Genomic DNA, 17059 nt, shown 5'->3' with positions numbered 1-17059 from the left:
AGTATTTATTTTTCCTACTATGGAATAAAGCAAGTCATGAAGGTTTAGAACTACTTGAGGTTGAGAAAACAGTAAGTACATTTTTATGTTTGGGTGAACTATCACTTTAGCAGAGTGTCTGGTTTCTGACTGGTCAAAACTGATCATTGTCTAATCTATGCAGGTTATTAGAGGGTAAAGGGTACTTATTACTTAACATCCAACAGCTGCTATGTTCACGACCACTCTAAGCTATAATATGACTAGGTGTTGGCTGGTTGGTTGCAGGTCCAAGTTGGTCTACCAGCTAAAGACTTCCAAATGTGGCCTAATCGCTTTATGACCATATATTGAACCAGCTAAAACACCTAGGTTGTGTCCGAAATCGCCTACTACTCAGTAGGTTATAATGCATTTGAATTTAGACGTACTACTCAGCTGTTAAAAAAGTATGTTCTATACAGTATGAATGTGAGTAGTATGAATGGAAATCGGACGTACTACATCCACAATTTTGTCATCTTTGCTTCACTCCCATTCATGAATTCTCTTGTGGTGCATCATGGGATAGCGTAGCGTCCATCTGATGCGCACTTCAGAATCTCACTGGAAGTAGTAGGTTATCCGGGTACTTCTCGCATACTGTTTTTTGAATTCTATGAATTAGGGCATACTTCTTGGCTGCTCATACTGTTTTTAGCATACTATGTAGTATGGAAGTATGTGATTTTAGACACAGCTCTAGACTAACTTATACTCCCTAATAATCATCTCAGTACATTTAATGAGCAGCTGATTTCCAGTGTTCATCAGCTACATCATCTCAGACAAGCTAAACTTGCTAGACTAACTCATACTACCTAATGAAAAGTGAATCCAGGGAGGGGTACTAAAGTTCAGAGGCCAGGGGGGTTACACTTAAACTTGACAAAATGTGAAGGTCAAAATGTGAAGGTCAGCAGTTTTACTCACTTTAAAGGGCATATAGGTTACCCCTCTTTTCATATTTAATATAAGTCTTTTGTGTCTGTAAAATTTCAGCTCAAAACACCCATCAGATTATTTATTATAGCTGTTTGAAGTGTCTGTATTATAGCTGGAAAAAGTTGTTGCTGTTTTTTTGTACTGGCCCTTTAAGGCTAGTCCTCCCCGCCCACCGTTCCCACGTGCCTGTCAGCAATCGCCGCCCTCGGCTGCCTCAGGAAGCAGATCTCACGTAACTTGCGTGAGAAATACTACAGTAAGAACTTTAACAATCAGTATTTGATGCATTTTTTTGTGGCGTTGCAACAATGAGTCGCACACAATGTAATTACAAAGTTCATGCACACACACAGCGAGGACACAACCACATAGCGCAGACCCATACACACACACATACACATAGTCCAGACATACACACAATCGTAGCGCAGCAGACACATACACACACACACACAGAGAGAGAGAGAGAGAGAGAGAGAGAGAGAGAGAGAGAGAGAGAGAGAGAGAGAGAGAGAGAGAGAGAGAGAGAGAGAGAGAGAGAGAGAGAGAGAGAGAGAGAGAGAGAGAGAGAGAGAGAGAGAGAGAGAGAGAGAGAGAGAGAGAGAGAGAGAGAGAGAGAGAGAGAGCGTTAAGCTTGTCACTCATTTTGCACGCATATGTGACATGATACTGGTAATATCCACTGCTGTATGAATATCTGTTATGTTAAAATACAAAATAAACCAGATCTAACGTCCACAAACCGCGATTGAAGCATCTTCTTTTATAATTGTTCTGACACGCGGCTGCGCTGAGGAAGTGAATCGCTGTAATTCATTACACACATGCACTGTTTTAAAACATTTTAAACTTGTGAAACTCACTCTTGATCACGTTTGATGATGATTGATGATCCTAGCAAACTGAACACACCTTTTATTCCCGGTTGCTTTGCGCTCGTCCTGTCTTGTTGATATGATTATACACGTGACTACCAACATGTTAATGCGCGCAGCTGTCAATTAATATTGGTGGGCGGGGGGACCGCACTCCTACGTAAAGTTGCGGTCGATCTGAAAACTGCTCCAATTGGTCCACCGTTTTTATGTTGTTAAATTTGAAAAAAAAAAGGACTGGGTGTGTTTATTTCACCCCAATATGACAGTTTATACACTATACTTACACACATTTCTGTCCAAACAGCTTGAAAGTAGATTTTTCACCATAGGTGCCCTTTAAAATGCTATTTATTACAAAATCTAGCATGTCCTCATTCTATTTAAAAAAATATTGATCATGATAATAATAAATAAAATGTGGAACAACACCTTGAAAAAAATGCATTAATACTTAGAGTATTATATTCTGAGCAGATGTTGAGCACCATTAAATATAGGCCATTAATATATAGTCATTTTTAATATGTTTGCTTTATATGGTGGGTTTTACACAGTCTATACTAATATTAGATGTTAGTACATTCAATTTTAGTCGGTTGTTTTAAACACTCAACGCAACTCAGCAACTGAATTCTGCACAGACAAATCCTCTCATCAAAAAAAAGAAGAAAAGATTACACAATGTTAGCAAGAGGTTCACTGTGGAGATCTGCCAACTTTCAAGCTCAAACTCCATGAACTTTCTGACATGATGACAGCTTTGTTCATTGTTATTGGAGCGATTTTTTCTTTACAGTTTTACTGTTTGTTTTTCATGCTGCTAAGAAGACATCTGCCATTTACACAATGGAAAGTGTAAAGACGAGACGATGTGCCTTTAAAATGCTATATGAGTGTAGCCCAGGGGGACTTGAGAACAATTTGCATCATAAGACTTTTCTGACTTTAAAATGCCGTCTATTACTAAGTCTGCCATTTACTTGTTGTATTTAAAAAACAATACTGATACAATACAAAAATGGAACAAAAAAGAGATTAACACCTTGAAAAAAGGGCATTTATGCAAAATTATTATCATTAACTTCTGAGCTGAAATGTTGAGAAACATTGATAAATATATGATAAATGAGTGATAGGTAGTATTTAAAAAAAAAATTTTATAATATAATAGGCTTATTTATTTGATTTTATTTGTTTGTTTATTTAACACCGACAATACACTTGACATTGTTATAAGAGACAACCGATGCTGCATACATAGGGCATATAGCATCAATCTAATTTGCGCCCCTCGTCCCTGGTCAGGCTTTGCATAATAAAAATTAAATAAAAATCAACAAATAAAAAACATACTAATAATACAGCAGACATGTATACACAGAGCCACAAACAGAAAATGTAAGTCAATCTGCATACTAAAGGAAAACGTAGACTTGACCAACCTGAAATGAATCATACTAAATGTTCACATTGCTGTAAAGATTTTAGCCATTGTTTCAGCTTTGAAGGAAAAAAAATGGGAGTTCTGATCATTTTAAATCAACAGACATGGAATTCCATAGATGTGAAGCTTTCACTGAAAAGGATGACTGACCTACAGCGTACACACACACACATATAGATATATATGTGTATATATATATATATATATATATATATATATATATATATATATATATATATATATATATATATATATATATATATATATATATATATATATATATATATATATATATATATATATATATATATATATATATATATATATATATATATATATATATATATATTAGACAAGTTGATATGTTATGTGTTCATTTTATGGTGCATTTTACTAAGGGGCTATACAAAAGTTGCTGTTATTATTGTTATCATTATTATTACTATTATTATTTTATTTATACTAAATGTACTAGGCTATATACTATAACTTTTTTTCTGTCATTTTTAATGTTCAGTGCAGATCAGCGATTTAAAAAAATACAGTAAATACACAATAGTAGTAAGAGGTTCACTGTGGAGATCAGCCAGCTGTCATTAATAAAAATCCAAACTCCATGAACTTTCTCACATGATGACATTTGTTGAGTTCCCCTGAGCTAAAGACTATTTTAGACTAACTTATTCAACCTGATTATCCTGTTCAAATATTTGATTAGTAGATAATTACCAGTTTTCACAAACCTGCTAATGACCAGCTTGGAGCAGCTAAAACAGCTAGACTACCTCAATCCACCTAATAACCTTGGTACATTTAATAAGCAGCTGATTACCAGTTTTCTTCAGCTAATGACAAGCTTTAATAACTTAAATGTAATAGCTCAAATCAGCTGTTGACAGTTTTGACAAGCTAATAATCAGTTAATTTTCACCTTAGACTGACCTATGACCACCTTTATGACCAACAGTAAAAAGTGGAATTTTTCAGCAGCCATGAATAAAAACATGACTCAGGTCAGAGAGACGATGATAATGATGATGATGATGATGCAACTTAAGAAGAGGAATAGCAAATCTTGTCCAAGTACCTCTGAGCAAACCGAAGTCCTTTATCATTCTGCACTGCATGAGTCTGCATGAGTCCACAGTGTAAAAAAGGGAAAAGTGAAAGATTGCCCTGCCCCAGTGTTGTCACCTTGAACAGCTGTGCTAACCCCAGAGCCATCGATCAAGCACAGCGATTAGCATCCTGAAGGCTCTGACAGGGAGACAGCAGTGCTCGGGGCGAGAGTCCTCATGATGGAGAGGGGTACAGCCTCCTTACAGCCCAGGCCAGGATGGGGGCAAGAGCTCTAAAATAACTCTAATTAAGGTTATTTTAAGGCCTACGTAGACCTGGTGTTAAAGCAGCACTATTTATGGTTTTCGATCTTACAATAATGTCTCTAAAAATATATCAGTAGTAGAAAAAGTCAATAGTTACAGGTTTTCAGCTTTATTCAAAATATCTTCTTTTGTGATCAACAGAATAAAGAAACTCCTAAAAGTCTGGAACCGCTTGAGGGTGAGTAAATAGTGAGTAAACTTTCATTTTTGGATGAATTACCCCTTTAAGGTCGATCAGGTCCAATGTTGGGGAAGCTACTCTGAAAAAAGCTACACTACAAGGTATTTTTTAAATGAAGCTAGCGTCATTAACGCTACATTTTCCACAAAGGTGTATATTATAAAAACGTGAATAAAAGTACACGCAACACATTTATTATTGTTTTATTTTAAATTGAATTGGTCTAACTGTTAAAAGTCAAAGTATAAAACTACCAAAAATATATAGCACTGCAATAACAAAACTAGAACCTAAAGTTTGTTGACGAACTTTGATGTTGGCTTGAGAAAGACAACGTGACTGCGCTGGGACTCAAAAGCAGTTGGCAGAAAGTTCACTAAATGGATTGTCGCTGTTGTCAAGCTAGCTAGCTACTTAAAAAGCTACATTGTATAATAAGTAGCTGAGCTACTGTGAAGCTATTAAAAATGTATTGTAGATAGTAGGGGTGGGTATTCTTTTGGATTGGTGGGGATCCAATTCGATTCCGATTCTGGGGGTCACAATCTGATTCCAAAAACTATTCTTAACCTGAATTTATCCTATTCCTTCTGGTTCTATTTTAACCAGAATTCAATTTTCTACGCTTTTGTTGAATGATGTGGAATTTCTGTATGACAGTACTGCCATCATTTAAAAAAATATTTAAAAGTTATAAGCGTTTGATTGCACTCTATTGGAAAAACATAGAAAGTTCATCCATTGACCACTGGCTGAAAGATTTGACACATTACATTGCATTGGAAAAAAAAAAAATCACCTACAGTATACAGGGCAAATTAAAGGAGTACCATAAAATGTGGGATCTGTTTACACAATTTTTGGAACAAAACCATACAATGGCACAAGAAAATACCTCTCATGCTACTGGTTAATTGATTGATATGTGCATATGTGTATTTTTGTATGTGGAATGCAACATAAGTTTTTCTTTGCCTTAGCCCATGTATAACAATGCATTTACCTGTTCAACTAAATTTGGATGCTTTTGGGGAGGGAGGGGGGAAGAGTTAAAATGGAAAAAAAAGTGTAATTTCATGTTAAACTTCAAGTGTTTCTTTCCTACAACAAAAAAATAATAAAGTATTTAAAAAAAGTTATACTCTCCAGCTTCTTACCCTGCCTGGCTTCTTTATTGATTATTTCAAGAGTTCACATTTAGCTGATGCTTGACTAGGTAAATGCATATTTGATACGCTGTCCCAGGAAAGAGCCCTGAGCTTGGCAGATCCACAAGCCCGGGGCTCCCTCATGTTTAGTCAGGTGAGAGAGAGAGAGTCTGAGAAGGTAGGTCTCGAGAACTCCCTTGTTATTAAGGTAGGAAAGAGTGGAAGGAGTCGGGGTGAATGGGGTTTCTTCAAAAACGAAGATGACTAAGTTATGTGCATTTGGATTCATCTGATTGGTTAGTCATGCAATTGTTGATGCAAGACTAGCCGTGGTCAACCATAAGCACATGATCCTCTCGAAATTTGTTTATATAAATCTTCACAAAGCTGCTGGCACACTGTATGAGCATTGCAGCACAGCACCGCATCTAGAGTCCCTGACAAAAGGCTTTTCGCTTCCTCAAGGCAAAGAAAATCAAGATACTCCAGTATTGGCAAGCCCAGTCACCAGACATGAACATCAATGAGCATATGTAGGGTAGGAGGAAAGAGGAAGCATGGAAGACGAAACCAAAGAATATTGATGAACTCTGGGAGGCATCCAAGACTGCTTTCTTTGCTATTCCTGAGGACTTCATCAATAAAATGTTTGAATCCTTGCCAAATCGCATGGATGCAGTCTTTTAATAAATTTGGATCTCACAGCACCACTACTTAATTTGCTTACATATTTTTGTATTTGCAGTAAATTTGTTTCATTTCTGAATAGGCGGCAAAACTTTATCTTGCCAAAATTTGACCTTTCTGATCTTTTTTCAGTGAAACTAATTTATTTCAGTGCATTAAACATCCTTTGGGAGGGTTTGAGCTTTTCATATGAGCTATTTCTAACACCCTTTGATTAGTTAAAAGTCAGGTTAATAGCAGGTGTTTCTACAAAATAGATAAGCGACAAGACTTTTGTCAGGGACTGTATAACAACTCATGGTTTTGCTTTTGGGTGCAGAAGGAGTTTGAACAGCATCCTGAAGCTGGCAGCACAACAGATCAGAAGCAGAGTGCTTCTCCTGTAATTATCCATCTGTCCAAATGAATCGAATTCGGCAGCATGTGTATGTGTGCCTTTCAATACTTTTTTCTGTTTAGAGCTTGTGCCTGTCACAATCTACTTTGAATGCAGAATCGAATTTGAACTTTCATGAGAAAGAATTCCAGTGCATTGATGCACCTCAACACTGATCAGGCAACTAACTTTTAAGGAGACATTCCGGTGTATACAGTACTTGGTGTTTTAAATACTGCCATTTTAGTTCAAACTTACGGACTGAATTTCAATTCATTTGAATTCAGCTTTTATATGCAAACTTCAAACTGCAGTTGTACATTCTGTTTGCCACCTCAATTCCAGTGCAATTAAAATTCAACTACAGATTTGGAATTCAACCGCCTTTCTCAATTCAAACTGAATACTGCCAAACTCTGGCAACAAACTGGCAGTGATGTGCGCTACGACGACATGAAACTTCCCAGGTGTGTAGTTGTGATAACCTGCTGATTGGCGAATGCGGCACAGGCTATACTCGGGATAAATGACTGTTTGAAGGTGACGCCTCCAAGTGGAAACGAACATGTCACAAATGGATCTGTCTGCTGGAGACCTAAAAAGTAGTCAAGCTTCTTGTATTATCATGTTGTCTGGGGGAAAGATGTAGCTCTAGAAGGGCTGTGAAAGAATCATAGCGGAGTTACTTCTCTGATTATAATGACAACCCATAAGCTCATTGTAATCAGTCTTCAGTGACATTGCCCCGTGCTACACAAAAACAGGCCTCATTTGCATCTTACACACTGCAAGAAAAAGGGTGCTTCTTTTTTGTTGTGATTTTTTTCTACTATTTTCCTTCCAAACTGCTCTCTGGCTGCTGAACTCTTCACAATGCTAGGCTAATGCGCTATGACCCGTTGTGAACAATAGTTCCTGTCATGTTTACATGAACTCTCCTGGCTGGAGAAGGACACAGCCATTACAGTAACAAGCCGGCGGATCAGGGGCCTACCCTATTAGACATCCTCCACAGCAGGAGAGGGTTCAAAGAGCACCTCCAAACCGCTCCTTATGCCCCCTCACTGCATTCATTATTTATTTACACCATCTGTAATTAATGTCTGGCCCATGCTAGCAGCTGCCATTGCTGCCGAGGTGTCGTTTTACCTCACTAATATGAATATGCCAAGCTGGGTAATGAAGTATAACAACCTGTCGTTTCCTTAAGGGTAATGACTGTCCTTTCTGTGTGCTTTTTAAGCATTAATTCTTAATAGGTAGCTTTTGTGTCTAGACCTAGGATGCTTTACTGTAATTAGCTGTTTTTCATCACTTCAAATGGTAGCATACAGAATAACTCTAAATATAAAGAGTGTCGCAAGGTTCTGTATGTAAATATTACAAGTTTGCTTAAAGTTCGCTCAAAATTTAAAACTCATCATTTACATACCATTCATTTCTTATAACTTCTCAAAAGAAGTTATTTTGAAAAATGTTGGAAACACATTTTTAAATATCTTTTTTGTGTGTTTAACAGAAAAAGGAACCTCATAAAAATATTAAACCACTTGATGTGATGTGATGGGGACGCTGACAACAGAGGTGCCGATCCAAATGCAGGGTTTATTAGGAGAATTGACTGTTGCTTGCCTGACCACACAACACAATCCAGAGTTGTGCTCAAATCACAGGCGAACGTCTGTACTGGCAAGAGAAACATGTCATAATGTTCACAGTAACAGTATAACAAGACTCAGCAACTGATGTGTTTCTGTGCTGCTTTTAAAGTCCATGTAATCATTTCTGAACAGCTTCAACTGTGTGTGTGTTAGCAATCAACCGGAAAACCGGAACAGGTGTGAGTGTGTGGTGCATGACAGGATTTGTAGTCCATATGGCCATATGGTGATAGATTTGTGGTCCTGAGTGAAAGTGAATGATTCCCAGCTATCTCCAAGCCTGGATAGCTTGTGGTCATTACAGAACGAAAGTAAATTTAAATTTTTAGGTGAACTTTCCCTTTAACAAAATCCACAACTATAGGCTAGATAGTAATGATGAAGTGGCTGTATTTTTTACCTTTTGTACACAGAGAAAGTTTGCATTTGCTAATGTGTTCTGATCAGTTTTAACATCTGAGTGCTGTTGCTAGGGTGCTCTAGGTGAGTACTAGCATTGATAGACTGTCCTATGGTTGGTAGGTGGTTACTTTAGTCTAAAGAGCCCATTAAGCCTAGGGAAGTCTCTGCTGCCATCCTTCTTATGTGAAAATTTAAAGTCAGATCTTTTTGAAAAGTAATAGTACACCTCCACTTGACAGGCAGCATGATGTGAGGTGTTATTCATGTCCAAAGCAAAATTGGCATCTTAAGAACTGTTTTCTGTCAAAAAAAAACAACTTTATCTTTGAACCTCCTACACTTTCACCTGAGGGAAGTAAAGAAAAATCTCACTAGAAAATGGAAAAACCAGCAAAGAAGCTGGAAAGAAATTTAGAGAGAACAAGAAAGAGAATGAGCACTTAACTTTGCTGTTTTGTCATAAAATATTGATTAGCTGTTCATTCCCTCCCTTAAGCTGTGAATACTAAACTGTTGTACAAGAAATGTTAGCTGAGTAGTAACAAGCAGAGATTTGAACAAGCAAATGCCTGTAGTATTGTAAAGAAATGCTGAAACAATTGTACATTGCTGACAACTGAAATACAAGTTTTTTGTAACTTAAATTAGGGCTACAATGACCAAAATTTTGTAATTACCAATATCATAAAAACACTGCAAGTCCCAATCCATTTTATAGGAATCAATCATTTTATTCTACAAAGGTGCAATAAATTAACATTATATTGTGCTCTCCTTTCTATTCTTCCTGCAAAATTACAGTTTACAGAAAATATTAGCTGCTCTTATTTTGGGGCAAAGTTCAGTAAAATATTGTCCTAACATGAACTAACTCTCAAGAACAACTTCAACTTAATCTCCCAGCATTTCACTACAAAATTAATTTAGCCAATTTTACCTGAGGGTGTTCTCATGACCTCAGAACAAAACATCTAATTATGTTGCATCTCATTTCATACTGCATAATAACAAGCAGGAACTTACACAAGCAAAGGCCTTGTGTGCAAGAATGTAAAAAATAGGAAAGAATGCTGAAACCAGGGAAAATTGTTGTTAACAGATATTGTAAGTTCAAGTATTGCCATCGTAGTCCAGTGAGGAAAAAAAAAACTTTTTTTTTTCATCTAGAATACATTCATTGGTTAAAAGTTAATTATAAAAATAATTCATAATGGCACAAAATATTCCATATCAAATAAATTATGTTCTTTAAAACTTTATTTGCATAAAAGTATCCTGATTAAAAGAGACAAGATACATTTATAATGTTACAAAAAATAAAAGATTTAATTCCTAACGCAGTACATGTTGCCATTGGACCTTCATATTAAATCAAAGAAAAAATAAATCCACAAAAAATAGCACAATTGCTGTTTTTCTTCAGGTTTGTACATTAAGCAAATAAAATGCAGCCTTTTTGTGCATAAGAGGCATCAAAACATCTTGAAAAATCTTACCAATCTAAACTTTTGAATGGTATGACCTTCAAAAAGGGCCATTTTAACATACTTAGAGGGCACCTTTTTGGAAGATGTTTGGACAGAACTATGTGTAGTTATAGTGTGTCCACCGTTATATTGGGGTGATATAAACACAATAAGTCTCTTTTTTATTTTATTTCCTGATGTTAAAATACAATCCAAATCCCTCCCATTTTGAGGCCCACCACAATGTGACATAAGAGTGCGGTTTTCACGCCCAACGATTTGATTGACAGCCGGATATTAACATGGCTCCTTAGCAACACGTATAATCATATTAACAACACAGGACGTATGCAAAGCAACCGGGAATAAAAGATCTGTTCAGCTCTCTGTGATCATCAATCATCATCAAATGTGATCAAGAATGAGATTTGAAAGTTTAAAACGTTTTTAAAACAGTGGATGTTTGTAATGAATTACAGCGATTTTACCGTCTTTATCACCACAGCCGCATGTCAGTACAAAAATAAAAGAAGATGATTTAATCCTGGTTTGTCGACATTAAATCAGGTTTATTTTGTACATTAACAAAGGATATCCATACAGCAGTGGATATTATCATGTATCCTGACATTGTGTGTGACATTGTGTTTGACTCATCTTTGCAGAAAGGCTTGAATTAACTCCACAACAAATACATCAAATAATCAATGGTATTTTTCACAAACGTTATGTGAGATCTGGTTCCTTCATGTCTGTCACTGTTTTTATTTATCTGACCCAGCCAAGGCGGAGATTGAGGCACACTCTGACAGGCATGTGGGAACAGTGGGCAGGGAGAACTAGCATTAAAGGCACAGACAACAAAAACAGCTACATTGTGTTCAGAGCAGAAAATACCAATATTCTAAAAGATAAATAATCTGATGGGTGTTTTGAGCTGAAAATTTACAGACACACTATGGAGACACGAAAGACTTATCTAAAATCTTGAAAAAGGGGTAAAATAGGTGCTCTTTAAGTGTAAAGGAAAAACAAACATTTATCCATTCATTCATAAATCGAAAGTGATATTAATCCTATACTAATCCTCCCACCCTCATTATGCGAGCATGTCTCACACTAAAAGAAGTGACCTATGTTCTTTCAAAGACAAAACTTTCCAAGCCTACTCGGAGCAAATGAAGACCCCTGTACACCCTGCTAGCCTACACCACAGGCGATGGCTTCTGGGTCTCAAAATAACCTAGCTCCAGCTGAGGAAGGTGAGAGGAAAGAGTTGTGATCAATAACTCCTTTAGACTGCCAAAAAAACGTCTGGCAAAAACATGGATCACGGACCCAGCCTTTCATAAACACAACAAAGTCATCCGTTTGAAGATCTAATTTGCGGAGGACTCCTATTATAATTCTCATTTCTGTTTGTAAAGCATTAGCTCTTATTAAAGGGATCTCGCTTCCGACCATTAGGGCCAATAAGGCTCAGATAAAAGATATTTATCTCAAAGCCATCTCTCCATCACTGAATCTACATAAGATGGTAATCGTTTCCTCTTCCTTTCCAGGATGTAATATGATGCATTAGCCATAAACAAGTCTATTAACAAGTATACATTTGTTTTAAAAGTGGTGTCCTTTTTTGAGGTTAAGTGAATGAATACAGAGAAACTTACATTTCTGTCACAATTTTGACAGTCTGCATGTTTTTTAGGCCATCGACGATATAAGTTTCAAATGAAGTAACACCAAAATGAAATTTCAGCTAAGATAATAATTTAATAATTTACCTGTCCCTTAACAAATCACTGTTTTTTAATGCACTAGTTGAGATCAGTTATTACATTCTTTTCTCATTTCTCAACAAATTACGCACCAAGCAAGTTTGTGTCTAAAAGACGTCTAATAGATGCCCAAACATACATGTATTGGGTAAAACAAGCCTAATTAGGACCGTCAATGAAACTTTAATAGACATCTAATAACATTCATTCATTTTCTTTTCGGCTTAGTCCCTTTATTAATCTGGGGTCACCACAGCGGAATGAACCACCAAATTATCCAGCATTTGTTTTATGCAGCGGATGCCCTTCCAGCTGCAACCTATCACTGGGAAACACATACACACTTATTCACACAAACATACATACACTATGGACAATTTAGCCTACCCAATTCACCTGCATCACATGTCTTTGACCTGTAGGGGAAACACGAGCACCCGGAGGAAACCCACGCGAACGCAGGGAGAACATGCAATCTCCACACAGAAATGCCAACTGACCAAACTAATTAACCTAGTTAACCCTTTAAATGTCACTTTAAGCTGTATAGAAGTGTCTTAAAAATGTCTAGTCAAATATTATTTACTGTCATCATGGCAAAGATAAAATAAATCAGTTATTAGAAATGAGTTAATAAAACTATTATGTTTAGAAATGTGTTAAAAAAAATTCTCTGTTAAACAGAAATTGGGGAAAAAAAATAAACAGGGGGGCTATTAATTCAGGGGGGTTAATAATTCTGACTTCAACTGTTTGTATTGATGCAGCCTGGAGACCTCCAAGTCGGAGGGACTTCCACGTAGGTTGGGTTAAGGCTAAAAGAGTTTACACATGCAGCTACTGGGAATGCTCACATCAATACAGCATAATTTTTGTATCTCTGTACAAAATAAACAGTTTTTCATTACTTGTAATGGTTAGGTTGATAACCATTGGAATACTCCATTCTGATCAGTCGCAGCATTCCACGGTATGTTATTCCCAGTTAACAAATGATGCATAACACAGGCAATTCCACAACTTTCGAAACACTTTGACTGTCAATGAATCGGCCTAAGTAAACATCTATATAGTTCCATCAACATTCATATGTATATTATGCTTGTCTGTTATGCCTCTGATTTAGACAGTTTGGCGCCGTCTTGTGAATGAATAATATGTAGGTTAGTCTATTCTCTATTCTAGCAGTTTCATTTCTGTCAGCTTTGCGTTTTTAACTGTTTGGCAGCATCTTGTGACTGAATAATATGCAGGTTAGTGACTGCTCCACCAGCTCTATTTAGCTGTTTTTGTTTCTGTCCATGTTGTGTTTAAAGGATTAATAATCTATAATGATCAGAACTACCTATGCTAAAACTAATGTTTTGTGTCTAATGTTTGCTTTGTCGCGCCCAGCTGTAATAAGTGGAATAAAGCACATCCAGGAGTTTTGGTGTAGCAGAATAAAGCCCTTCAATCTGTTACAACAGCTGTCTGCTTTGAGTCGAGCTGCCGATAAGCCAGTTGGGTTTTATTCTGCGATAACAACCTCCTGGATGAACTTTATCCCCAATTTAACCTATATCTTACAATACAATTTTTTTTTAAATATTGGGAAACAAGCAAAGTAAACTCAAAATAGAATTAGTAATGTTTGAAGAGATTCAGGTTGAAGACTACCAAAGAATTACAGGTTGTCTGGTCACCAAACACATGAGGAAAATGGAGCAAAATTAAACCATCAATGCTTACAGGTGGTGCTGCTCTCCTCAAGAGACAAATCAGTGTGAATTCCTTCCTATCTGAGCTGTGACAGAGGCCCAAATTGTTTTACTTCAGGAATCATGCATGGAATAGACTTGCACACCGTGTTTGGTGAGAGAGAAAATAAATGTAGAAGCTTTTTTGCCAGAGTTGCTAATTGCAAATTCTTTATGGTGGCAGCAAACACAAAGCTCTATAACAGTTTCCCCCTCCTTCACTTTTGTGTGCTTCCTCCCCACAAACGCTAATGCATGTGTCTGAGTGCTCTGAGTATGTGAGACTGCTCCATACACACATCTGTAAGCACACCTCATTAGGAGAGGAAACTCATTATCAGCAGTGATGGCTTGGCAGGACAACCACAGGTCTCAAAAGACAATTCCCAAGGCTCTTAAACTGAGGAAATGAGAACATACATGTATGGCAGCTGTACTGACAGAAGACGTGTGCTGTAAAAGAGGCGTTGAGCTGTTTGCATCTCAAAAGTCTGTCAATGTGAAAAACACAGTAAGCCTTGCCGGAGTGATGCTCAGAAATACATGGCCAATGAATCAGAATATGAGATGACTATGAAAGCACTGGTAATTTGACCATTTTCTAGAACAAGTTCTGTAAGTGACAATATCTCTACTTGAAACTTAGACTAAATGTTATCAGACCTTTATAGGATAAAATAAATATTAATAGCTTTACCTATATTTAAAAAAATACTGTAAATTCAGAGAAACTGAATATTCTCAAGTGGTGTTATTTTTCTACACACATACATAAGCATACACTCACCACTACTTTATTGGGTACGCCTTACTAGTACCGGGTTGGACCCCCTTTTGCCTTCAGAACTTTGGCATCAAAAAGGTACTGGAAATATTCATCAGAGATTTTAGTCCATATTGAACTGATAGCATCACGCAGTTGCTGCAGATTTGTCGGCTGAACATCCATGACCTGAATCTCCCGTTCCACCACATTCCAAAGGTGCTCTATTGGATTGAGATCTGGTGACTGTGGAGGCCATTACAGTACAGTGAACTCATTGTCATGTTCAATAAACCAGTCTGAGATGATTCACGCTTTATGACAAGGCATGCTATCCTGCTAGCAGTAGCTGTCAGAAGTTGGGTACACTGTGGTCATAAAGGGATGAACATTGTCAGCAACAATACTCAGATAGGCTGTGGCGTTGACACGATGCTCAATTGGTACTAATGGGCCCAAAGTGTGCCAAGAAAATATCCCCCACACCATTACACCTCCACCACCACCAGCCTGAACCGTTGACACAATGCAGGATGGATCCATGCTTTCATGTTGTTGACGCCAAATTCTGACCATACCATCCGAATGTTGCAGCAGAAATCGAGACTCATCAGACCAGGCAACATTTTTCCAATCTTCTATTGCCCAATTTTGGTGAGCCTGTGTGAATTGTAGCCTCAGTTTCCTGTTCTTAGTTGACAGGAGTGGCACCCGTTGTGGTTTTCTGCTGTTGTAGCCAATCCGCCTCAAGGTTTGACGTGTTCAGAGATGCTCTTCTACATACCTTGCTTATAACGAGTGGCTATTTGAGTTACTGTTGTCCTTCTATCAGCTCGGACCAGTCTGGCCATTCTCCTCTGACCTCTGAGAGATATTTTCTCTTTTTCAGATCATTCTCTGAAATCCCTAGAGATTATTGTGCATGAATATTCCACTGGATCAGCAGTTTCTGAAATACTCAGACCAGCCGGTCTGGCACCAACCACCATGCCACAAACAAAGTCACTCAAATTCCCTTTCTTCCCCATTCTTATGCTCGGTTTAAACTGAAGAAGATTGCCTTGACCATGTTTACATGCCTACTGTAAATGCATTGAGTTGCTGCCATGTGATTTGCTGAAATTTGTGTTAACAAGCAGTTGGACAAATGTACCTAATAAAGTTGCCGGTGAGTGTATATTGAATTGACTTGCATATTTAGTCATTAGATCTTTTTAGAGCCTGTCTAGATTTGATGTGAATGTACAGAAATGTGTCTGTGTATAAATAAAATAAAAAAAGCACATAAACTGTTTATTTGTGCATCAAAACAATATCAATATCAAAATTTTCCAAGCAAGATGCTGCTTTGTTTTATCCAGCAAAGAAATGCAATTTCAACTAAATAATTTACACATTCATTTCGGTCACCCAAAACCCAGCAGGAGACAAAATCAGCCACGCAACTCTTCCTGAATCACCAGAGCCTACCGATGCTGTTTTTTGGCTGATCCTGGATCCATCCAGTAATGGTGTAAACTGACTGCCTATGCCTTCATTTAATGTGCGGGAAGCAAAAAGGAAGTCATGCTGATGAAAAGAATACCCTATTGTGTTATTCTGAGGGCGTGTGTAACTTTGTTTTTATGTGTATTCTGTATCCATGGAGCAAGATTATGACCTGTAACAATTACTCAGCCTCTCCCAGCAGGCCGTTCATCGGTATTATATTACTTTTATTATATCCCTTTCCTCTGCCCTGAACAAATGTAGAAAAACAGACAAAACCAGGTCATGATTTCAGCTTCAGTCCCATTGTCCTTTGCTCAGGTCGGTTAACACTCGCTTCAGCTCCAGTCGGTGTGAGCAGTGAACCATAAAGCACAGCAAAACAGCAAATGCAGTTTGTGTGTCACTCATGAAGAGGGTTTATCATGTTAATCTCCACGGAACCCCCAGTGATTGACATTTTTTATTAGACCGTGTTCACCATGGGAGTCGGTCGATATTGTGATCATGTGATCAAAGACCCTCTTCTGCTTTGTTTGTTTTGACTCTGTGGAGCTCCTTCACCTTTATTGCTTCGCCCAGGTGATGACAGAGAGGACATAAAAGGCCTAAAGCTATAGAAGAATCCCCTGGAAGGGCCCCGAGCCACTGAGCTCCTGAAGCGATGGATCTGCTTTCACAGCTTAAAGGGACTCTGTTC

The 17059-nt window shown here is 37.5% G+C and overlaps 1 protein-coding gene across 1 annotated transcript in view; it reads right to left on the bottom strand.

Annotated features, from left to right (window-relative positions):
* pitpnm3 (PITPNM family member 3) overlaps positions 1-17059 on the bottom strand; it is a 161509-nt gene that overhangs the window by 58547 nt on the left and 85903 nt on the right. The window lies entirely within an intron of this gene.

This window comes from Danio aesculapii, chromosome 15 (assembly GCF_903798145.1).
Source record: "Danio aesculapii chromosome 15, fDanAes4.1, whole genome shotgun sequence".
In the NCBI taxonomy this organism is placed as follows: domain Eukaryota; kingdom Metazoa; phylum Chordata; class Actinopteri; order Cypriniformes; family Danionidae; genus Danio; species Danio aesculapii.
The sequence above is the reverse complement of the archived record's forward strand: the minus strand, read 5'-3'. Positions and strand labels throughout refer to the sequence as shown.